The sequence below is a fragment of the Notamacropus eugenii genome, chromosome 3, assembly GCF_028372415.1.
Source record: "Notamacropus eugenii isolate mMacEug1 chromosome 3, mMacEug1.pri_v2, whole genome shotgun sequence".
In the NCBI taxonomy this organism is placed as follows: Eukaryota; Metazoa; Chordata; class Mammalia; order Diprotodontia; family Macropodidae; genus Notamacropus; species Notamacropus eugenii.
In genome coordinates, this window is record NC_092874.1 from 197,646,846 (window position 1) to 197,673,386 (window position 26,541).

The 26,541-nt window shown below is 36.3% G+C and overlaps 1 pseudogene; it reads left to right on the plus strand.

Annotated features, from left to right (window-relative positions):
* The window catches only part of LOC140531944 (chloride intracellular channel protein 5 pseudogene), a 51,157-nt pseudogene extending 30,172 nt beyond the window's left edge, over window positions 1-20,985 (plus strand).
* Window positions 20,986-26,541: the final 5,556 nt, after the last annotated feature.

Here is a 26,541-nt window from a genome sequence, read left to right on the forward strand (position 1 = left end):
TGGTCTGATCAGCTGCAGTGGGACACACTGAAACTTGACTCTAGCACAGTGATGTTGTTTTGGTTTTCTTTGGTAACCAAGTACAACAATCAGTATGAGTTAGGTTTATATTTTCCTCTTTCTTTAATATTGAGTTTTTTAAGTTATGATTTTTCCCTCTTCTGCTGTAAACGTAGTATTATGTTCCTTCAGTTACTTTAAGCTTTTTTTTTAAGATGGCCACATTCACACTGGCTTACTTCCCCTCAGCTCTGATCCACTCTTCTCATTTGTTTCTCCTTTGGGATTTTGTTTCTTAGCTATTATTATCTGACTGTATAAATTCCTTCTCTCTTTTTCCCTTTCCATCAAATAGATTTCTCTTTCTCTAGTTCTCCTTATTAGTTTCTTTTTAAAAATCTCATTTTTGTACCCCTTTCCAAAGAGGATTTTTTTCTCATTCCTTCATTATCTACCCTCTCTGTCTATTCATACTGCATTCTCTGATTCATGACCTTTATAATTATCTTCTATGTCTCTTTTGCCCTAGTTTCCTCATGTGATAAAAACTTCCAAGGTATCCTTTCTAGGTTCTCACCTCTAGACAGTTTCTGCAACTGTCCTGTAGGACTTGGTCCATGGATCCCCCTTTTCCATTGTGCCTTACCACCAGAACAATGTCAATTATTGAAAGTATCAAAGAAGATGCTGCTGCATGGTAGGGCCTTTTCCTCATATTTTTCCTGATTATGCAGCCCACCACTGATATATGCCATTTCCTGGGCATCTTTTTTTCCACATTTGCCTCAAAATATCCCCTCTGTGTCCAAACTTTTTCATTCTCTAAGGTTCCAGTTGCTCCTGGAGTTCCAAGTACCCACCCTTCCAATTTAGGACAAATAGATTTTTCAAGTACCAAATCCCTCATCTCTCATCCAGTGTGTTGTCCTCATTTCCTTTCACAGATCATGACCCTCCATCCATAGAATCATTAATCAATAGAACGTCCTCCCACCTCCAAAGTAAGACTTCCTTCATTTTCCCCCTTTGATCTTTCCTCCCTCCTCTTTACCCACTCTCTTATGGACTCACCTCTTTCTGAAACCACATTGGTACCCTTCATTGGTAGCCCTTGATTTTACCTCTAAAATCACTCACTCCTTTCTATTCTTCTGCTCTCTTCCCTCCCTTTCATGTACTCTCCTATGTTTGAATGTGTTCCCACAAAATAAGAAGAGCATTGGTTTACCTGCAGGCAGAATATCACCAGGTTCTGTCCATAATACCCCAGTCCCATACACCTCTTCATTGCTCCCACTATCAGCTTTCCTCCTCCATCCTTGACTCCTGTTGCACGTTTAGAAAGAAATCTCTTATTTGTCTTTCTGTTATCATCCTGCTATTACTGCTGTTCTTGCCTACTACGTTTATTCATTCCTTCCACATTTCTGTTTTATGGGATGTTCAAGAAGCAATTCATTCTTTTTTTTTAAATGTTTCAAACTCTTCTTTATTATTGAATATCCACCTTTTTTCACATATGGTTAAGCTCAGATTTGAAGAATAGGTCACCTTGGGCTTCAATCTGAGTTTCATTGCTTTTTGGAACATATTATTCCCTTCCCTGATATATCTTCTAATGGGTGCAGAAAAGTCTTGCATTATTTCAGTGCCCTTTCCTTTATATTTTAAGGTCCTTCTCCCAATGGCTTGCAGAACTTGTTTCTGAATTGACTTATTAAATTTGACCACTATACATCTTAAAATTTGCAGCCTTGTATATTTTTTTTCTCTTGGAGGCAATCCATGAATTCTTCTGCCCTAGGTAGTTCTCTACTATTGGTTTTTTTGGGGTTTTTTTTATGTTAAAGACTTTTATCCTGTCATATTTTTCTGGGAAACCTATGATTCTTGAGTTTTTCTCTATGCATCCCATCTTCCAGATCAATATGTTTTGCTTGCATAATAAATATATTTTCTTTTTAATGTTCTTGGCTTTTGTTTCTCTTCTTCTAGACTGTCCTTCACTTCTGTGCATTTGCATTCCCAAGCTACTGTTCTCTTTTTTTACTTCTTTGATGAGGCTTGACATAGCGGATTTCAGTTTTCCTATTCTGCCCATTATTTTTGCTATGTAGGACATAAATTCTGCTCTCATAATTCACATTTCTCTTTTGAACCACTTTGGAACAATGTGTTGTAATTACATTCTCTCTTCAAATTCCATAGGGTTTTCTATCTTATCAAATATTGGGTCATTTTCCTTTGTTTTGCAGTATTTATTTAGAGTTGCCTAGACTCATTTACTAGATCTAGAGGGCAAAGTTCCTTTTGTTGTTACTGTTGATTTGTTTAAGTTCAGGCTCTTTGGGTTCTCTTCTCCTTGAAATCTTTAGTAATTTCAACTTCTTCTTCCCCTTTATTTTCTCCATCACTTTCTGACTCACTCCTCTCTGGTTGTGTTTTTCTTGAGAGCTGGATCTCAAAGCATCTCAGCCTCTTCCTTCACTGGGCACACAGTTCATCAGGCAAGGTCTTTGTCCTATCTGACTTTCAAAGGGTCAGAACTGGCCCCAGCTAGATGCTATGCTCTTTCCTTGAAGGTTGGTGGAGTGTTACACAGCAATGCCCACCCCCAAGTTTCCTGTCCTGATATACTGTTTCTTTTTCTCTATTCCTGACCTCTGTAACCTGGCATTGGAAGTGGTACTACAATGGTGTGATACTCAGCCTGCTTTTGCTGCTATGGGGCTGTGGCTAGCTAACTGACTGTCATAGCCACGGCAAGTTTCTGAAGCCTAGGGGTGGAGTTCTCCACTGGAAAGAGAGAGGGGAGACTGGAGTGTGGGAGTGGGTTGTATTAAAAGCCTGTGTCATATTCTTGGGTCTACAAGTTCAGTCTCTCTGCCCATAGCATAGAAGGTAAAAGAAAGTTGCTGAGTGAGCTCAGGGTCAGCAATCATCAGTTCATGTTGCTTTCTTTTTTTAACCTTCTTTGGGATTCTGGGTGTCCTAGATCATGAAGACAGCTGAAATTCTTTTTCTTTGGTGTAGAACTTCTATTTTGGAGAGGTTTTGGAAGCTGTGGGGATCAGAAAATAGGTCTGGTCCTCTTGTTGTTCACATGAGCCAGAAGTTCCAGGCTTTCAATTTCATCCTGCTTATGTCTTTAATTTTAGATGTGGTTATTTTATACACTAAATTATTGGAGTTTATTTAATTATCTAACTTTTCACTCTCCTACTTATTGGGTCCATTAACATTTAAATTGATGATTGTCAGGCTTATGCTCATTTATTTCTTTGCATTCTTTTTTTTATCTTCTAAGTAATCTTCTAAGTAAATATTTGTCACTGTGATTAATTTTGCTTATACTTCTCTTATGTCACTCTTCATTGGCTCTTCATTCTCCCATGCCATTTGTCTGTACTACTTTAAAATTCTTTGAATTTACTTAAATTGAAATTTTCTATCTTGATATATGTATGTAATCTATTAATCTATCACCTCTCCATTTACCTACATAATTCTCTCCCTTTATCTTCTTTTTTTATAAACCTTATTAAGCAAAAGCTTCAATATGTTTCTTCTCTTTTCTTCCAACCTCTTAATTTAGTAACATCTTTTTATTGTACCATTTACAAGAAGCCTTCCTTTGATTGTTTTCCTCATTATTTCTCTTTCCTTCCATCCTATTAAGAATTTTATTTTTTGAGAAATGCTTTATGCCTTTATTTGTTACTTCTTTATTTTCTGTGTTCCTCTTATTGGAAAAGCTTCTAAAGAATGAAGTTTGGGGGGATGGAGCCAAGATGGCAGAGTAGAAAGATGCATATATTTTAGGGCTTGCCCCACAGCCCATAAAATACCTGTAAAAAATGACTCTTAACAAATTCTAGAACAACAGAAGCCACAGAACAACCGAGTGAAAAAAGATTTCTAGTCAAAGGTAACCTGGAAGGCCAACAGCCCATCTCATGGGATGCTGAGTGGAGCAGAGCCCAACCCTGGCCACCCTGCACTGGGAGGAACAGGACCTGAACAGACGTCCAGGGCAGAATTCCCAGCAGGGAGGGTCCTAGATCCCTCAACCCACAAGGGACAAGGAAAGCTCCAAAGGTCAGTGTGGGAGGACTTTCCCAGCTGGATGAGAGGGGAGCAGGGTCCTTCCAGGAGAGGCAGCAGCAGCAGCAGCAGTAGTGGGTAGAAGGTGGGCTATGGTGACTGAGGAAGCAGCCGGGGTCCATTGTCCAGGCAGCTTGGCTTAAAGCCTCAGGGGGAATTAAGCAGCTGATCTGAACCTCAGCACTCAGTGGCAGCCCTGCCCCTACCCAAGACCCCTGGGGGAATTGAGCAGCTGATCTGAATCTCAGCCTTGAGCAAGGTACTGAGGAGAGGAGGAGCACTAGAACCCTCCTCTTGACAAAGGATTCAGAAGTCAAGGAACTGGCTGGGGAAATGCCCCAAAAAAGGGGAAAAAATAAGACAATAGAAGGTTACTTTCTTGGTGAATGGGTGTCTTCTTCCATCCTTTCAGATGAGGAAAACAAGGCATACTGCCAGAGGAAGTCAAGGCTTCTGACTCCAGTACCTCCAAAATGAATATGAAATGGGTTCAAGCTACAGAAGAGCTTGAAAAGTGATTCAGCAGCTTGCTAAAGCAGAACCAAAAAAAATGCTGAGGAAAATAACACCTTTAAAAACAGGCTAATTCAATTGGAAAAAGAGGTCCAAAAAGCCAATGAGGAGAAGGAGGCTTTAAGAAGCAGAATTAGCCAAATGGAAAAGAAGCTTCAAAAGCTCACTGAACAAAACAGTTCTTCAAAAGACAGACTGGAGTTCAGGGAAGCTAATGACTGTGAGATAAACCAAGAAGTTAAAAAACAAAATCAAAAGATGGAAAAAATAGAAGACAATGTGAAACATCTCACTGTAAAAACAACTGACCTGGAAAATAAATCCAGGAGAGACAATTTAAAAATTATGGGACTACCTGAAAGCCATGATCAAAAAAAGAGCCTAGACATTATCTTTCATGAAATTATCAAGGAAAACTGCCTTGACATTCTAGAACCAGAGGGAAAAATAAATATTGAAAGAATCCACCAATCACCTCCTCAAAGAGACCAGAAAAGAGAAACTCCTAGGAACATTGTAGCCAAATTTCAGAGTTCCCAGGTCAAGGAGAAAATATTGCAAGCAGCTAGAAAGAAACAATTCAAATATTGTGGAAATACAATCAGGATAACACAGGATCTGGCAGCTTCTATGTTAAGGGATCAAAGATCCTGGAATAGGATATTCCAGAAGTCAAAGGAACTGGGATTAAAACAAAGATTCACCTACCCAGCAAAACTGAGTATAATACTTCAGAATAAATGGTCATTCAGTGAAATAGAGGACTTTCAAGCATGCATGATGAAAAGATCAGAACTGAAAAGAAAATCTGACTTTCAAATATAAGAATCAAGAGAAACATGAAAAGGTAAACAGAAAGAGAAATCATAAAGGACTTTCTAAAGCTGAACTGTTTACTTTCCTACATGGAAAGATCATATTTGTAACTCTTGAGACTTTTCTCAGTATTTGGGTAGGTGGAGGGATCATGCACGCACACAAACACATAGACACACACACACACACACGCAGAGTACAGGTTGAGTTGAATCAGAAGAGATATCCATAAGAAATAAATAAATAAACTTAAGAAGTGAGAGAGGAAAATATTGGAAGGAGAAAGGGAGAAATGGAATGGGGCGAGCTATCACTCATAAAAGACATAAGAAAAATCTTGTTCAGTGGGGGAGAAAAGGGAGAAGATGAGAAGGGAAAAGTGAAGCTTACTCTCTTCACATATGGCTTAAGAAGGAAATAACATGCTCACCAAATTTGGTATGAAAATCTATCTTGCACTACAGCAAAGTAGGGGAGAAGGGGACAAGTGGGGTGAGGGGGATGATAGAAGGGAGGGCAAATGGGAGAAAGGAGTAACTAGAAGTAAACCTTTTGGGGAAGGGGCAAGATCAAATGAGAGAATAAAAAAGGGGGGACAGGGTAGGATGGAGGGCGATATAGTTAGTCTTACACAACATGACTATTATGGCAGTTTCTTGCAAAATGACACATATATAGCCTGTATTGAATTGCTTGCCTTCTCAGTGGGGATGGGGAGGGAGGGAGGGAGAGATAGAAGTTGGAATTCAAAGTATTAGAAATGAATGTTAAGAATTATTATTGTATAAAACTGGAAAATAAGAATTACAGGTATAGGAATTTATCTTACCCTACAAGAAAAGAGAGAAGATGGGGATAAGGGAAGGGCAGGGTGTGATAGAAGGGAGGATACATTGAGGGAAGAGGTCAGGATGCAAGATATTATGGGATAGCATGAGGGGAGAGATGGGGAGATAAATTGAAACTCAAAATCTTGTGGAAATTAATGTTGAAAACTAAAAATAAATAAATAAATTTTTTTAAAAATGGCATTTGAATTCTTTGTTCTATGTAAGTTATATTATTGTCTCTTTTTATATCACCATACACTTTCTTCTGTTTTAGAAATAACAATTCACAAAGCAAGTAATGTCAGATGGAAGCCGAATAGTAAGACTCCTGCTTTGTCTAAGATTGTGAAGATTAGTCCTACTCTGTCTTTACCATTATCATTCTCCATTCCTAACAATTTGTTAACCTATCTATAGTCCCCCTCTCCCAATCCCCACCCTCTAAGCTCTGCCTGCCTTAGGAATTCACATGTCATCTCTCCTCATATGATATTTCTCTAGGGAGGTACATACCTTTCTCAGAGAAAGTAATAATGTGAAAATTCCACCTAGATGAAATCCAGAGTTTTACTAAGTTTCTGGATCCTAGTTCATATAAATATGTGTACGTGTGTGTGTGTGTGTGTGTGTGTGTGTGTGTGTGTGTGTGTGTATTCTCCCAAAGGAATGTTCTTTGATAGTATCTTTTTCTTTCCTCTTTTGAAACCCATTTTTTTACTTCCACATCCTAGACTCTCTTCTCAAATTTTTTTGCTATTCTTTCACAATCTCACCTGTGATTGAGAGACTAAAGGGATGATGAGTATTCCTTTGCTTATCACCTATGTCTTTGGTAGTGGTGCATCACTAACTCAATCCTAGATGCTCCTTACCTGTCATCTCCTCATTTGTACAATTTCCCACTCCTGTCCTGATATCTTATTCCTTATCTCTGTATTTCTTCCCTGCCCCAAAAATGAGATATAGATTCACATATAGAGGGAGAAAATATTTAGTCTCCTAAGCATTAACTTAACTCTCCTACCTTTACATTTCCTAATTCATTAAGGTTTCCTCAAACTTTTGCTTTTTGGTCTTTTTACCCCTTTTGTACCTCTTTCTACCTTATTTTACTCCACAGATCATTCCATTATTTTCAAACAATAACCTATAAACATGAGCAACTTGATTCCAATACTTAGTCTTTTCTTGATAATTATACTTATTTACCTTTCTTGTGCTCTGTCAAATATTTTTACCTTTGGGTTTGTTTTTTGCAAGAATGATTAAATTTTTATTTTGTTGAAATAACCATCTTTTTCATGTATGAATAACTGTGCTTGTATTTACAGGATGTATCATTAGGAGCAGTGTCTTAAGCTGCTTTGGTTTTTGGAAATTTCTATTCTCTCTTTTGATATCTCACCAATGAAAAATAATCCTTTCTTATGCTAATTAGTTTTCCTTCATATTTGAAAGACTTCCCTGGTCGTCTGCAATTTTGTTGTAGTTATTACAGTTGTTCAATTTAACCCACACATGCTTAGAATTAGAAGTCAATCAGATGGCCAATAAACATTTATTAAACACTTACTGTTTGTTGAGCACTGTGCTAAGCACTACTTATATAAAGAAAGTCCCTTCTCTCAGGCAACTCACAGTCTAATAATGGAGAAAAATGTAAACATCTATGAATAAACAAATTATATACAGGAAATTTGAAATAATTAACAGAAGGAAGGTACTAGAGTTTAGAGGATGGAGATCAGGAAAGACTTTCTGTAGAAGGTGATATTTTAGCTGAGACTTAAAAGAAACCAGGAGGCAGAGAATAGGGAGAGAACATTCCAGGCATGGAAGACCACCAATGAAAATGTCCAGAGTTGAGAAATGAAAGAGCAAGGAGAGTCGTGTCACTGGAAGGCAGAGTACATGATGGGAGAAAAGAATCATGTAATATAAGAAAACTAGAAAGAGGGGGCAGAAAGTGAAGGTTTTTGCTTTTTTTTCCTACAGTAATCTGTGAATTCTCTTGATCACATTTTGTATTCAGAAGTTCTGGACAATTTTCTTGTATTATTTTCTGCAAACAGTAGCAGAGAGAAGAAAGCATGCATCACCAGAAGCAACAACAGAAGGTTTGAGTGCTCTGAAACATCAGAGGAATGAGTTGCCCCAGTCACGTGTGAGCTTTTACTATGTTGATTACCTGTCTGTATTCCCTCACATGGGGTCCCTGGACACACATGTTTCCTGCATTTAGTCACTCCATACTGGTGTTTTGATAACCTGTGTAAGATAGCATGCTGTGGGGTTTGGATGAGTTCTTATCCTGTCACTTAATTTTATTGTGCGGTCTGATTAAGTATCTTTTACTCTAATATAATGTGTCCTTAGTCATTTAACCTCTATTTGTTTTGGTTTTCTTAACTGTAAAATGAGGATAATAGTAGTACCTACCTCCTAGGGTTATTATGAGGATCAAATGAGATCATATTTTCAAAGTGCCTAGTGTAGTGCTTATGAATACGTTTCATTTTTTTCCTTACTTTACAGTTGGTCCAGTAAAAATAAACACATAATTTGAAGGACTTATGAGCTTTGCTTTTTAATGTATGCTGAACCACACTCATTGCATTCCTTGAAATTGGGGCATTGTTCAGGAGGTCCAGGTAGGTGCAGCAGGGACTAAGTGCTTTGCTTCATTTTTAAAGAATTTATTTAGCTAATCAAATTTCCATGTTTTGGGTAAACAAATGTGTGTATACATATATATTTTCTCTTCAAATTAAAATGTTCCCCCAAGTATTTATTTTAATTCTATGCACTTAATAAAACTTGTATATGTATATATAGTACATATAACATACATAATATGTATACACCTATGTGCTTGTATACATATAAAAGCAATATACACATGTATGTACATTGGTTTTCAAATAAAGGAATGTCTGCCTAAGAGATGCTGGGCAAAATCTCCCAATACACTAGAAGCAACATGACATAATGGGTAGGTTTCTGAACTTACAGTCTTAGGACTTGAATTACTATAGTTACTAGGGCTTGAATCACATCCCAAATATCTACCAGTTACGTAATAGCAAGAAAAGGCTATGTATTTTCAGTTCCTCAGTTTCCTCATCTGCAAAAGGAGGATAATTATACTTATACTACCTACCTAACAGACTACAAACTGGTTGGAGCAAATTTTTCATGAAGAAAATATTTTTGAAACTTTAAAACACCTTATCAATGTGAATGAAATTAAACGATCCCTATACACATAAGACTCTTGCAACACATGTTAATAAAACATAGTTATGGGAAGAAGTTTATTAACACTTTCTAAGGTTTGCATGTTTTACTCAAAGGAACTTGTTATGATTTCTTTAATGAATTAGTTTTAAAGAGTCCCATAATTTATCCAAAACATTTAGTAGAATAACAGAATTGTAGAACTTGAAAATACCTTGAGAAATTATAAGTTCACCCCACTGTCCCAGCAAATGGTTGTTTAACCAGGTGTAGGCCTAGAGGCCACATGTGGCCTTCTAGGTCGTTGGGTGCAGTCTTTTGACTTTGGTTTTACTGAACAAATCCTTTTATTAAGGGAATTAGTTCTATGAAATTTGGACTTAGTGAAAGGGCTACCCTTCAGGACCTAGGCAGTCACATGTGGCCTCAAGGTCACAGCTTCCCTACCCCTGGAATTATCCAAGATAGTTGGCTTCAAAGTATCCAAAGATGGAAGGTGTATAATAGCTTTTCATTTCTTAATTCAATGTTTTATTGCTTTTTACGTCAATATTTTTTATATGCAACTGAAAAATCTTATGTAATCATGTGTTCTCCAGTGACTACAGCATGTGCCTAGCAAAAGATTAATAAATATCGGTTGAAGTTCATAGTTCTGAACTCTTCATCTGACTGCATTAGTATCTTGTTGATAAGTTTCAGACAGGAAGGGAAGACATCTATTTCACTCATCCTCTTTGGTATCTTGGACAGTTTTATCTGCAGATACAGCTCTGGATACTTTTTCTGATGCTGATATTCATCCTTATAAGGAAAGGTCAAGAGAGCTATCTCCTACTGTTAATATGTATTTTTAGTAGAACTGGCTGTTAAGCAATGAGTCATATTTCCTGATTGCCTTTCATTATAAAGCTAGAGATACTTTTTGATGAAAAATATTTTCAGTTTGAGGACACAATAAAACCACACTTAGGAATCTAACAAACTTTTTAAAAGTATAAGATGTTCAAAAAGTATTAGTGTAGTTTTAAGCGCTTAAAGCTGTACACCAAAATATTCTTTGTTTGCACTTCCCTAAAAACTGTAAAAAAAAGGTCAGCCATCCTTTGCTTTGGAATCTTAGCTTTGCTGGGGAAGCTGAGATTCTAGTTATTAACAAATTCATACTTTGCTAATAAATTGATCATGGTCAGAACTCTGTGCCTCAGTCTACCTTAATTATTTAACTGCTACAAAACTAAGAATTCTAAAAGGCACAGGTAAGAAGAAAATATATTCCAGGGGTGCAGTATAGTAAATATAAAGGCAAAGAGATGAAAAGTGGATCCTATGTATAAGGAACTGTGAGAGGGCCAGTTCGACTGAACTACAGAGTACATGATGGAAAGGAGAATATTGTAAGTCTGGAAAGGTAAGTAGGGACCAGATTATGAAGAGTTTTAAATGTCAGAGGACTTGATCTTAGAGACAATAGGGAACCATTTGAAATTTCATTTCATCTTTTTAATAACTGATTATGAGTTCGATATGGTCAATCATACGTTTCAGGAAAATCATTTTGGCAATTGTATGCAGGGTGGATTGGAAAGAGGAGAAATTTGAGGTGGAAAGAGTAATTAATGACAGATTGAGAAGTGGTGCAAGGGATAACATTAAGGAAATGATCACAAAAAGAAACCTACTATTCTTATGGTAATAGTGATGGGGTAAACAGCTAGGTAATTGCCCTACTAGTACCCAAGATTGCAAAAATATTTCAAGGAATTAGGAAAAAGATCTCATGAAAGGCAAATTGAATGACTCCATCCAGGAGTGGATCCTAGAAGATCCATGGAAGAATATGGTCAAGAATGGCTGGTGATGTGCATAAATAGATTGTGATCTCTACCAAAGGAATGAATATTTACCTGAATGAGATCATGGACTCTTTCAAGTGCTGATGCATACTATTAATATTAACCTCATAAGGGAGCTGGGACCCTGATCATATCTCCAAAACAAAGAGGAGTGCTTGTAGCTGCAAGGGAGCAGAGACCTTTCCTGGGTAAAGACCAAAGTACAGATTAGGAAAGTAATGTCCTTACCTCCCCCAGTATGACACAATTTTAGAAGCACCAAAAACTTTTAGTCCTCCCAGAATTAGCTCTAAAAACAGTAGCATGAAAAAGCCTGAAGCTTGAGAAAGTGCCTCCTCATTTTAAGGTGAGCAGAGCCTAACCTTCACACAAAATTAGAAATCCATAAATAGGCTGGAAAAATGACCAAATAACAACAAAAACAGAATTTGACCTAAAAAAACTACTACAGTAGCAGGCAAGCCCAAGACAAAAACTCAAAAAAAGAACAATGTGAAAACAGCTACAAAAGGACATTAAAGAAAAATGTCGATTGGATCCAAATTCTACAAAAATTCCTAGAAGAGTTAAAAAAAGAAATGAGTGATAGAAAATATTAGGGAAAAAAAGGAGTGATGCAAGAAAATATGAAAAGAAAATTAACAACTTGATTTTAAAAAGGCACCAAAAGGTACTGAAGAGAATAATCACTTTTAAAAATTGGCCTAACAGTAAAAGAGGAACAAAAATCCACTGAAGAAAAGAACTCCTTAAAAAGCACAAGTCAAATGGAAAAAGAGGTACAAAATTTCACTGAAGGAAATAATACCTTAAAAATTGGACTTGGGCAAGTAGAAGCTAATGATTCTATGAGACATTAAGAAGTATTAAAACAAAATCAAAAGAAGAAAAGAAAAAAGAAAATGTGAAATATCTCACCAAAAAAAAAATAGTAACTCACCTGGAAAATATGTCAAGGTACTTAAGTTAATTTGCTTATTCAGTGCCATACCAGTGAAACTATCAAATAATTATTTTGTAGAGCTAGAAAAAATAATATCAAAATTCATCTGGAAGAACAAAAGGTCCAGAATATCAAGGGAACTAAAGTAAAGAAATGCTAGGGAAGGTGAACTAGCTCTACCACATCTTAAATTGTATTATAAAGCAGCAGTTATCAAAACCACTTGGTACTGGCTAAGAAACAGAAGGGTAGACCACTGGAATAAGTTAGGTACTCAAGACAGAGTAGTCAATGAATATAGCAATCTACTGTTTGATAAACCCATGGACCCCAGCTTCTGGGATAAGAATTTACTGTTTGACAAAAATTGCTGGGAAAACTGGATAACAGTATGGCAGAGACTGGGCAGAGACCAATGCCTCACACTGTACACAAGAATAAAGTCCAAATGGGTACATGGTCTAGGTATAAAGACTGATACTATAAACAAACTAGTAGAGCAAGGAATAGTGTATTTATCAGATTTATGGAGAAAAGAAGAATTTTTGACTAAACAAGAGATAGAAAACATTATGAAGCGCAAAATGGATAATTTTGATTATATTGAACTGAAAAGTTTTTGCACAAACAAACCCAATGCAACCAAGATCAGGAGGGAAGCAGAAAACTGAGAAAGAATTTTTGCAACTAATGTCTGAGATAAAGGCCTCATTTCTAAAATATATAGAGAACTGAGTCAAATGTACAAGAATGCAAGTCATTCCTCAATCAATAAATGGTCAAAGGATATGAACAGACAATTTTCAGAGGAAGAAATTAAAGATATCTATAGTCATATGAAAAAATGTTCTAAATCACTGTTGATTAGAGAGATGCAAATCAAAACAACTCTGAGGTATCACATCACACCTATCAGATTGGCTAACATGACAAAACAGGATGACAATATATGTTGGAGAAGATGTGGGAGAGTTGGAACACTAATTCATTGTTGGTGGAGCTGTGAGCTGATCCAACAATTCTGGAGAGCAATTTGGAACTATGCACAAAGGGCTACAAAAATGTCCATACCCTTTGACCCAGGAATATAGCTCCTGGGACTGTTTCCCCAAGAGATCATAAAAATGGGAAAGGGTCCCATATGTACAAAAATATTTATAGCAACACTCTTTATGATGGCCAAAAATTGGAGATCAAGGGGATGCCCATCAATTGGGGAATGGCTGAATAAATTGTGGTATATGAATGTAATTGAATACTATTGTGCTGTAAGAAATGATGAACAGGAAGACTTCAGAGAGGCCTGGAAAGACTTATATGAACTGATGCTGAGTGAAAAGAGCAGAACGAGGAGAACTTTATACACAACAACAACCACAGTGTGCAAGGATATTTTCTGGTAGACTTAGAACTTCATTGCAATGCAAGGACTTAAAATATTTCCAATGGTCCCTTAAGGCAAAATGCCTTCCACAGCTAGAGAAAAAACTATGGAATTAGATCACAGAATGTAGCAGATTATTTTCTTTTGTATTATGTTTTGGTTTGTTTTATGATTTCTCCCACTCATTTTAATTCTTCTCTGCAACATGACTAAGGTGAAAATGTATTTAGTAGGAATGTATGTATAGAACCTATATAAAATTGCATGCTGACTTGGGGAGCGAGGGGAGAGGGAGGAGAGGAGGAAGGGAGGGAAAAAAACCTAAATTATATGGAAGTGATTGCAGGACACTGAAAACAAATAAAATAATAACAATAATAATAATGAAAAAATAAAAAAAAGAAAATATGTCAAGGACAGATAAGTTAAGAATCATTGGATTACTTGAAAGCCATGATGAAAAAAAAAAAAAACCCAGACAACATATTTCAAGAAATGGTCAAGGAAAATTACCCCAATATCTTAGAGCCAGAATATAAAATAGAAAGGATCTACCAATCACCTCAAGAAGGAGGGCCCAAAAAGAAAATTCCCAGAAATATGATAGCCAAATTTCAGAGCTCCAAGGTCAAAGAGAAAATACTTCAAGAAACCAGAATGAAGCAATTCAAATATCGTGAAATCACAGGCAGAATCACACAAGATTTAGTGGCATCCATGTCAAAGGAGCAGAGGGCTTGGAATATGAAATTCTGGAAGGCAAAAGAACTAGGATTAAAATCAATAATCACCTACCCAGCAAAACTGAGTATAATTCCTTAAGGGGAAAAATAGATATGCAATGCAATAGAGGACTTTCAAGTATTCTTAATGAAAAGACCAAAGAGGAATAGAAAATTTTACATTCAAAGTAGAGACACAAGAAAAGCACAAAAAAGTTAACAGGAAAGTGTAATCACAAGGGATTCAATAAAGTTAAACTATTTACATTCCTATATTGGAAGATGATATATGTATAAAATGACTGAAAACTTTTTCATTATTAGTACAATGAAAAGAAATTTACATAGATAGATAGCATCAGTGTGAATTGATTATATTGGAATGATCTTAAAAAATGATGGGATGAGGAAAAGAGATACACTGGAAGAAGGAAGAAGGGAAAGATAAAATGGGGAGAAATTTCTCACATAAAGGAAGTGTGAAAAGAAAAGCTTTTACAATGGAAGGGGAAATTGGAAGGATGGTGGGAAATGCTTGAATCTCACTCTTATTGGAGTTGATTCAAAGAGGAAAGATTATAAATATATACACTCAGTTGTACATAGAAATGTAACTTACTATGAACTGATCCAACCATTTTGCAGAGCAAGTTGGAACTATGCCCAAAAGGCTATAAAAATGTGCATATCCTTTGACCTGGCAACATCACTTCTAGGTCTGTATCCCAAAGAAATCATATAAATGGGGGAAAAATCCACATATACAAAAATATTTTTAACAGCTCTTTTTGTGGTGTCCAAGAATTGGAAATTGAGAGGATACCCATCAGTTGGGAAATGACTGACCAAGTTGTAGTAGGTCAATGCAATGGAATATTATTGTGCTATAAGAAATGATGAGAAGGCAGACTTCAGAAAAACTTGGAAAGACTTGAATGAACTGATGCTAAGTGAAGAGAGCAAAACCAGGAGATTATTGTACACAGTAACAGTTACTACGTGTGTTGACTAACTTTGATAGATTCTTAGTAATGGAAGGATCTAAGGCAACTCCAAAGGACTCATGATGGGAAATGCTCTCCTCATCCAGAAAAAGAACTGTAGAGTCTGAGTAAAGATTGAAGCATATTATTTGCTCTTTTTTTTTTTCTTTTTCTTTTTTGTTTCTTCTTTCTTATGGTTTCTCCCATTGGTTTTAATTCTTCTTTACAACACAACAAATGTGAAAACACATTAAATATAAATGTACATGTAGAGTCTATACCACATCACATGCCATCTTGGCATAGAAGGAGGGGAGCACTGGGAAGAAAATTTGGAACTCAAAATCTTTAGTTGAAAACTAAAAATAAAGGAATAAATGATTTAAAAGGGAATATTTTATGATCTTACTGTTCAGTCATTTCATTTTTGTCCAATTATTTATGATCCCATTTGGGGTTTTCTTGGCAAAGATACTACAGTGGTTTTCCATTTCCTTCTCCAGTTCATTTTACAGACGGGGAAAATGAAGCAAACAGAATTAAGTTACTTGCCCAGGGTCACACAGATACTAAGAGTCTGGGACTGGATTTGAATTCAGGTATCCTTGATTCCAGACCCAGCACTCTATCCACTAAATTACCTAGCTGCCCCATATGATCTTAATATATGCACAAAAGACTTCTTGCTGTAAGAGATGTATTAATATTCTCTTTAATTAAATGCCTTTTCTAAACAGTTGACAATGAGAATCATAAGACTTATGTACCTATTTTCCCAAGTCCATTCTAATATTTGTCATTTTATTTTTATATCATCTTAACCAATATTAGGGGTATGAGGGAGTGACTCAGAATTTCTTAAATTTGTATTTCTTTAATTATTAGTGATTTAGAGCATTTTTTTCACATGACTTTTCATAGTTTTGACTTCTTCCTTTGAAAACTGGTTGATCAAATCCTTTGGCCATTTGTTCATTGGTAGTGGCTCTTATTGTTACAAATTTGCCTCCATTATCCATATATTTAAGAAATGAAGTTTTTATCATACAAACTTATGGCAAAGATTTTCCTCCAGTTTCCTGATTTTCTTCTAATTTTAGCTGCATCGGTTTTGTTGTGCAAAAACTTTAACTTTATGGAATCAAAATGATCTGTTTCACATTTTGTGGACCTAATTCTTATTTGATCATTAACTCTTCCCTTATTCATAGAGCTAAAGAGTAATTTCTTCCATGCTCCATTAATCAAAATGCTTACTATATCACCCCTTATGAATGAAATAGATAATTGGACCCCTATTTTACCCTAATCAGTATTAATCAGCTAATGATTTCATAGGGTTAATGATTGTTAGTAATTAATACATTATACTTGTTTGTCAACATACATTTAGTTGACCAATTAACTTATTATTCTTCTTTATTCATTTAGTCAGTCAATTAATAAACAAGTTTGTCAATATACATTTATCTAATCAACTCATCAGAAATAACTAAATAGGAAGGTTCTTTGTTATAAAAGACCCCAACCTTTTATAAAAGACCTCAAACATTTCATGAAAGGCCTCAAATTGTATATTGCATAATCAGGTCACTCACTAAGAAGTTCATTTGCCTAATCATAGGAAGCTAACACAAGACCTCCACTCTTTCTTCTTGGTGAGCAGGGGGCTGAGTCCAACATGAGAGAGGTGACTCAGTGACATGGAAAGTCCCACAGTTATTTCATTGCCCCACCACCCTTCATTACCCCCTTATTTCCCAACATGGGGAGAAGGCTATGAGTATTTGGTCAGTGAATGACCCTGGTTGCCAGACTGCGGCCTACCATTCTACCAGCCCAACAGCCCACATAGATATTTTGACATCTGTCTATCAATCCATCTCATTAGCCTTCTCGTTGATTTTGGTACAGTTTCATGAAAGGTCGAGATAGGTTTGTCAAGGTCTACTCATTAGCACATTTATCAACCAATGGATTCTGCCTTTTGTGTACACCCTCCTAGAGGGACAAGGGCAATGTCTATCCACCAATAAGACTAATTTTTTCTGCTTCACCTGTATTATTGGACATCAAGCTCTACAAAATTAAGGCCCTAGAGAAGGGGGCGTCTCAGATCATAAGATCTAAAGTCCTATTCATTAGATGGGACCAGGTCTGTTTAATAAATGATCATTGCCTTGGAGCTCTTCTTCAGTGGTTTTTCTTGCAGATTTGATTTTTTTGACTTAAATATATAAATCACATTTTGAGTTTATCTTGGCATACAAAGTAAGAGATGACCAGTCTCTGCCAGACTAACTTCTAGTGTTCCCCATAATTTTTGTCAAATTGCAAGTTCTTACCCCAATAGCTATGATCTTTGTGTTTATCAAACAATAAATTCCTTACTGTACTCATTTGTTCCTGTATATTGTGTACATAATCTCTTCCATTGATCAACCATTCCATTTCTTATCTAGGACCAAATTGTTTTGATGACTACAGTGTATAGTATAGTTTGAGACCTAGTCTTCTTTCATTGACTTTTAAAAAACTAAGTTACCTTGATATGTTTTGTTCCTCCAGATGAATTTTTTATTTTTTTGTGTTCTGTACAGTAATTCTTTAGTAGTTGATTGGTATAACATTGACTAAGTAAATTAATTGAGAGTGTATTATCATTTTTTTATATTGTTTTAACCTACCCATGAGTAATTGATATTTCTCCAGTTGCTTAGATCTATCTTTATTTGTGTGAAAATGTTTTGTAATTGTCTTCATACAGTTCCTAGGTTTTGTCTTGGCAGGTTGACTCCCAAGAATTTAATACTATCTGTAGTTATTTTAAATGGAATTTTTCTTTCTAGCTCTTTTTGCTAGGTTTTATACATAATACAGAAAAATGCTAATGAATAGGGATTAGTTTTTTAGTTGATTCTTTAGGGTTTTCTAAAGTAAGCCATCTGTAAAAAAATGATCATTTGGATGCTTATTGCCAGTGCTTATTTCTGTTTTCTTTTTCTTGTTTTTTTTCTATGGCTAGTATTTCTAGTAAAATTTTGATCTTGTTGAAAAGACTTCTAATTTAATCCATTACATGTAGTACTTGTCCTTGGTGTTGTTGTTATTCTTGAGTCATTTCAGCCATGTCCATTTCTTTGTGACCCCATTTGGGGTTTCTTGGCAAAGACACTGGAGTGGTTTGCCATTTCCTTCTCCAACTCTTTTTACAGATGAGGAACTAAAGCAAACTAAAGCAAGGCTGAATGACTTGCTCAGTGTCACATAGCTGCTGGTAAATGTCTGAGGTCGTATTTGAACTCAGGTCTTCCTGACTCCAAGTCTGGCACTTTATCCACTGCCCCACCTAGCCACAATTCTTGGTTTTAGAAAGATTCTATTTATCATTTTAACAACATCCTTGTTTATTCCTAAACTTTCTATTTTTTTTAAAAATGGGAATGAGTATTATATTTTGTCAAAAGATTTTCAAATATTTAATCAAAAGATTAAAATAATTAGATGATTTCTGATATTTTTGTTATTCATGTGATCAACTAGGTTTATAATTTTCCTTATACTGAACCAGCACTACATTCCTGTTATAAATACAGTGTGGTCCTAGTTTCAGCTTTGTGATATGTTGTTATAATTTTAATGATACCGTTTTATTTGAAATTAGGGAAACTGGTCTAGAGTTTCCTTTCTCTGTCTTGGGTCTACCTGGTTTAGGTATTTAGACATGTATTTGTGTCATGAAAGTAATTTGATAGGATTCCTTCTTTACATTTCTTTTTTCAGTTTATATAGCATTGGAATTAATTGTTCTTTAAATGTTTGGTAAAATTTGCTTGAAAATACATCTATTCCTGGGTTGTTGTTTTTTTCCCCTTCAGGGAGCCCATTTATGATTTGTTCAATTGCTTTTTCTAAGGTGAAGTTATTTGAATAATCTATTTTCTCTTCTGTCAATCAAGGCAATTTATGTTTTTGTAAATATTCATCCATTTCATTAAAATTGCCAGCTTTTTTGTCATTGAGTTGGGCAAAATAATTCCTAAGGATTGCTCTTATTTCTTTTTCATTGGGTGTGAATTCATCCTTTTCATTATTGATATGGATAATTTGGGTCTTTTTTTCTTTTTTAAAAAATCAAATCAGTCAGTGATTTATAGGGTTTTTTTGGTGTATTTTTTTCTTTAAAAATCTGGACCGATAAGTTCTTGGAAGAGATTTGACACTGAAAAAGTACTCCAAACTGTCTGCTAAACATAGGGAATCCAACATAGCTGGGACTGACATCTTCTTCAAGTTCTCTGAATACATTAAGCAACAAGATATTGTTGTGTTCGTCCTTCGTTGCTGAAGAAGACATGCCATTGGGGAAATGATGACATGACTTGTACTTGACTTTGTTTTGAGTAAGGGAGGGCTGTGCAAGGTCACCAGCCTCACTTCTCCTCCAGAACCATCTGAATCCAGTGACCAGTTATTCATCAGGATGACTGGATATGATCCAGAATGCTCTAGGAGACCTTGGGCCCTTTAGGCCAAGGCCTTTGCAGGTACTCACTTAGGGTAAGATAATGTCCATTCATTGAATAGGTCTGTTTAAGAAGTAACCAGGGCATGACCTCCTTAATGAGGCCAAGAAAAAGAAAGACATCAGGCTAGGAGGTAAACAGCAACAGTTGCTATTGATAATCACTCTAAAGCCAGGAGGGTTCAGAAGAGCCCTTAGGCAGGGGCCCATTGGAATCCCAGCTTCAGAGTACAGTAGGTTTAAGGTTTTGGGAAAGGAAAAGATGGGACAGGGCAGGAAAGGAAAGGAAAGGAAAAGAAGGGAGGGGAGATGAGAGGAGATGAGAAGAGAGGAGAAGAGAAGAAAGGAGAGGAGAGGAGAGGAAACTAGCCAGTAAAACCCAAATCAATTGGGCATCTTTTGGCCATTCAAATTTACCTACCTTTGGAGAGGAGAAGGAAAGGGAGAGGAAGGCAGACAGGAAAGGAGGAGCTGAGTTAGCCAGTTAGCTGGGTCCCTATTCAGTCAGATGCATCTACTCACAGAATAGTGCTTGCCCTTCATTGCCAAAGAAGACCATGCCATCAGAGAAATGATGACATGACTTGTACTTGACTTTGTTTTGAGTGAGGGAGGGCTGTCCAAGGTCACCAGCCTCACTTCTCCAGAACCATCTGAATCCAGTGACCAGATATTCATCAGGATGACTGGAGATGACCCAGGATGCACTGGGGTACCTAATGCCTCTCTTGAAAGGGGCTTGACCAAGGCTTTGAAAAAACTGGATGATTACCTGAATACACCCCTGCCTGAGGAGATATCTATCTCTTTGTTAAGATGATGAGATCTCCAGGTGAAAGTTTCTGGATGCAGAGGAGCTGACCCTTGTTGATTGCAATCTGCTTCCCGAACTCCATTTGGCCAAGATTGTAGCCAAGAAATACTGCAACTATGAGATCCCTGTGGAGATGATAGGTGTATAGAAATACCTCAAGAATGCCTATGCATAAGATTAATTCACCAACATCTGTGCACCTTACAGTGAAATTGAGAAGGCTATGCTCATGTAGCCAAGCAACTCAGCAAATCTTGAACACTCCTTCAACCCCATCTTATCTCTGCTTCAAAAGAACTTATTCTCCACAAAAACTCTTGCTTCAAAGACTCTTCTTCTCTATTGCCCTGGGAAATTTTATTATTTTTTTTCATTACCAAGTCATGCTTATGTCACCATAACACCATCATACTGTCTTTCAGAAAGAGCTAGTACTTATCTGGTATTATAAACTGGGGAAATTGAAAGGCAGAGGTACAAAATCCTAATGGTTAATCTCTTCAGGCACTGATCTGATCTTAGTTTAGTCTTAGTGCTTGAAGCCCTCTCACACTTGGAATGACTTAGCTGGCTATTCTGCCAACATCTCAAACCATATTCTTGAATGGATTAGGCACATGTAATCAACACTGGATCCTCTTCTCCCCTTTTTTGTTGATCCCAGTGACTAAGAATATGAGCCACTTTTAAGTAGTTCTTGTCAGGAGCAATACTTTTGCCTCAACCTGAGAGGAGAGTATGTGACAAGGAGAAGGGTGGGTGGTAATTGTTGGATTCTGGCAGATACACTTTCAGTCAGGACCTTTTAGCCACCCCTTTGCCAGTGAGTCCTAGATAAAGAGAAAATTGAATACTACTTAGTCACTGGTACAGCTAGCTCAGCTGCTACTTTTGGCACTGGTAATGTTGTTATAATGCTGCCCAACAGTAATTAATCTAAACTTTCACCTGTCTTAAACTATGGTGGAACAGAGAGTGAACATACAATTTTCAACCAGCGTACCTGCAAGCCAAGGGAAAAGTAGGTGACCCAGAGGGAGAAAAGGATAAAGGGACACAACAATGTTAATGCCAAAAGGCCCACTGGTTCTGCAAGCCAGTAGGGAATACTTGAGCCCTGATATTTGCTTACCTCTGGGTTGGGCATATTCATCAATTTTCATGTGCTAATCCATGAGGAGGGGAGAAAAATTAGTTCTCTACAGGGCTTGAGTGCTGAAATTTGTCAGGTAGGTCTCATCCCTTTTTCTCTAGATCTTGGGATGATGTATAGCTCATCACTACCAACCTTCCACCCAAAGAACTAAGAAATGGTCAAAAGATTTCTCTTCATCCTCCTGGTTTTCCTTGTCTACTGACTGTCTCAGATGAGTTCATCCAGTTGCTTCTGGATGGTTCATTTATATTAGTAGCAGTCTCTACTGCATGAGAATTACCTTTGGTCTATGGCTTGAGTACTGAGCATCATAAGGAGAAATTCCTTGAGATTTTTCATACTGAGGGAGCTATATATTTTGAACTAAAGAGTTCAACATGTTTTTTATTGCATTTGGTGGAATATGTGTGATCCAGGTCATATTTCCAATCTCAAATATTCTCTGCCAATTACAAACAGGAGGCAGACATCACTACTATAACTAAGGCAGGGTGACCAAAGTTTGGTCCATGGGCACCAAACTTTAGAGGGTGCCAAAACTGCCATTTCATAGTGCCCTTCCTTTTCCTCTTGTACTAGCTGCTCCTCTTCCTTTTCCTCTTGTATGGGCTGCTCCTTCACCTGCCTTGACTTAATGATAATGGCCTTGTTGTGGGATATGCTTCTTCCCCTCAGTGACCACTCCTGAGGCTAGCTATTCCACCTTTCTTTGACTTCCCCTATTGCTCCCTGCCCCTCTCTCCATTTTCCCCTGCAAAAAATTCCTTGTTATAGCCTTGACTAACATTTTACCTGCTGATTTTGTCTCCATCACTTTTCCTTTGTAACGGAAGTATTCTGTCAAAAGGTAGCTTAAAAAATGAACTGATCACCAGCTGTGTCTCCCAATGAATTCATTGTGAGGAACACTACATGGGGGCAGGAATCAGACTCAACAATCCTTCCCTATTTATTGCCTGCTGGGAGAGTGAGCAGGTTTAAGAGCACCTTAAAACCACTAAACTTGATTAACATTTCCCACAATGATCAACAAAACAAAGAGGTACTGGTCTCTCTATGGGGACAGCACCAAGTCTTGGTCACAGAAAGAACAATCTCCTTTCCCCCTGGGATTTTGGAGGGGGAAGTGACAATTTTACCAGAAAGAGTAAAGCATGTCCCTTAATTTTCAATATTTTGTCTGTTACCCATAGGAGGAAATGACTCAGGGAGACTTTTATAAGCCATGGGGGGTGGAGGGAAAGCAGGGATGAAAATACAGAATGAGCCAATTCAATTCTCCATGAGCCCCATGGAAACCCTGCTACTTGAAATGTTTAAACATGAGACCTCATGAAAAAATCAACCATTTTTACTGAAGGATGATGTCCTGAATTGGGCCCTGGTGGCAGATGACCTGAATGTTCCCAGAGGCCTTTTAATTACTGTGAAATCCTATCATACTCAAAAATGCTTCCTTGATCCTATAGAACGAACTAGCTAACCTGGAAGAGACTTTATATTTCTCATTTCCATGAACTTCCACTCCCTCGCTCTTCTTTCCCCTAAAACATATTCAATAGCATAGAAAGGGACCTACTGTCATCTCCAAGGTAGGGCAGCTTTAATGAGTTTTAAATGGAATGCAAATAACTCCAGTGGATACTCCAAAGTCCATTGTGAGAGAATCTCTTAAAAATGGCATCCTTAGAGTCAACTATGATCTTGATGGATGACTCCACACATAACAACTATAGTCAATAACTGAGCATTTACAATGTTAACATAAAGAATGATACTTTTGAATGATACCCAGTTTAGACATATTTTTTTTTTCTGGTCTCAAGAATAGATAAGCATATAACATGTTTGATGAATTCCATGTTTTTTATCATATCTTAAGACTGGATTGATTGTAGCAATTAAAAATCAGCAAGGTATAGTGCAAGTCCTGAGCTGAGAGTCAGAAAATCTGGATTTTCATGTTGGTTTGACTGCTAGGTCACTGTGTTGCCTTAAACAACTTATTTGTCCTCACAAGTTCAAGTCCAGTTTCTTTAACACTTTGACCTTTTATAGTTTTAATCACATCAACAATAACCTTACTACCTGCTCATATTTCTTTTGAAAATCCTTGCATTCTTCTCAGGAAATCTGCCTTTAGATCTGGTGATAATCATACATATTCTCTGCTCACTATATAATCCTAGTGATAGATTAGACTCACTCTAGATCTGTGTTCCTATGAACTAAATTTCTGGAATTATTATTCTGGAGTTATTAAGGAGAGGAAGACAAAGAATAATTAGGTCTCTCAAGGAGATATTAATAACTTAAGTGACCCATGATGAGAGAAATGTGAATGTCCACAGTCAAATTTGCAATCTTCTAATGAATGCCTCTGTGAGATAACTTTTCTACTTTCTGTAGGTAATTCTCCCTCTTAATAAGAGTAAATCCAAGAAATTACTTCTTGTTCAGATACAGCATTAATCCCATTGTTATAATAGAGCCACAAAACTGTTTCTCAAAGGTTCATTTCTTCACTTACTGTGTTTGATTTTATGAGTTTTCATCCTGTTTCAAGAGTTATTCTCTGTTTCCTCCGAAGTGATCTTTTCTGGTGGTGAGGGAACTTGTTTCTATCTCATGTGACCTTTGGAACCATTCTATGTGCAAGGAAGAAAATGGCAGACCAACCTTTAATCTATTAGGTTTCTGACTTCAAGTCCAATAGCTATACACTAGTTCCTTCTTAATATATGAAAGAAATAAAAATGTGACATTTCCCCTATGCCTTCCAGGATTGTTCCAGTTCAAGATCACATCCTATTAACAAACTGTTACATATAAAGTTGATATTACAAGTGTTTAAAAAAAGCAAAAGCCATCTTCTATGGCAGAAACTGTCTGCCTAAATGAATATGGGTTTCATTTTTTAACAACCCTGTTGGTGAGGCAGATTCTTAAGGAGACAAGAGTCTAAGATCTGCTTTTAAGCAAATTCTCTTGATATAGGCTATGCCACCACCATTTAAGATAGGAGTTGTTCAATAGAGATGTTTGAATATCCCTTTCTTTCCCTCTATCCTGAGCCTCTCACAGACTCACACAAATCTATGAGTTGAGTTAATATTTCTCTTTTTGACAAGGAGAAGCATTTTATTTGCAGACACCTTCCAAGAGAAAGTCTTGTGATTCTCACTAGATCTTTAATTGTAGTAACAAAATAGCAGGACTTGATGTGAGGCTTCAAGACATGTAAAACACTTTTTAAATGAAGGGAAAAAATTTTTTGTCCTCATGGATATGAACCATTTATAAAAATATTTTCCATTTTTTTATTGGTCCTTGATTCAAAGAAAATTTGGTTTGTTTTCAAATGTTTAAAAAAATCTATCTCCTATTTTTATTTGTTAGATCATTTTTAAAAAAATCAATTTTACTAATCTCTCCTTTGTCAGGATTTCTAGTTTGATATTTGATTTGGGGGATTAATTTATTGTTTTTCTATTTTTTTATGTACCAGTATAATTTTTTGATGTGATCTTATTCTCTTTTATTAATATAACTGTTTAGAAGTATAAACTTTTCCCTAAATACTGCTTTAACTACATGCACACCATGAACTTTGATGTGTCTTCTCATTGTTGTCATTATCTTTAATAATACTATTTATCATTTCTATTATTTATTCTTTGCCCTGCTCACTTATTAGGATTGAGTTATTTAGTTTCTAATTGTTTTTAATCTAAGCTTCCAAGGTCCTTTATTGAACATAATTTTTATTGCATTTTGGTCAGTAAAGGATGCATTTAACATTTTTGCCTTTATTTGTTTGTGAGATTTTCATGCTGTATGTATGATCAATTTTTGTGAAGGCATACTCCCTTCTATTCCCACTCAATATTCTTCAAAAATCTATCTTGTCTAACTCTTCTAAAATTTTATTTACCTTCTTAATTTCTTTATTTTATGGTTAAATTTATTTAGATCTGAGGGGGCAAATTGAGGTTCCCCCCTAGTATAGTTTTACTATTTTGTTCTGTAACTGATTTAACATTTCTCTCAAAAATTTGGATACTATGCCATCTTAGGTTCAGTTTTCATATTAATTCATGGTCCATGGGTACTTTCAGGTACCAAAGTGGCATAGTGAATAGAATGCCAGGCCTAAAGTTAAGAAGACTCATCTTCCTCAGTTCAAATCCATCCTCAGACACTTAACCAGCTGAGTGACCCTGGGCAAATCATTTAACCCTGTTTGCTTCAGTTCCTCATCTGTAAGATGAATCAAAAAAGGAAATAGCAAAGCACTCTGGTAACTTTTCCAAGATAACCCCAAATGAAGTCTTGAAGAGTTGGACAGAACTGAAATGAAATGAATGAACAATAAAAATCTTTTAGCAAAATACAGTTTTCCCAGTGATCTCTTTTAATTAAGTCTATTTTTTTTTTTTGCTTCTTTAACTTCAGTTGAAGTATTATAGATTCTGTTCCAGTATTTTATTTTAACTCTATAATATTTTTCTCTTTTTAGTGTATGTATTGTTGAATTGAGGTTTCTACTCCATTTTTCTATCCTCTTCCATTTTATGGATGAATTCATCCTACTCATGATCACAGCTGTGATTGCTAATTCTATATTTCCCTCTGATCTATTGCTTTTACTTATTATT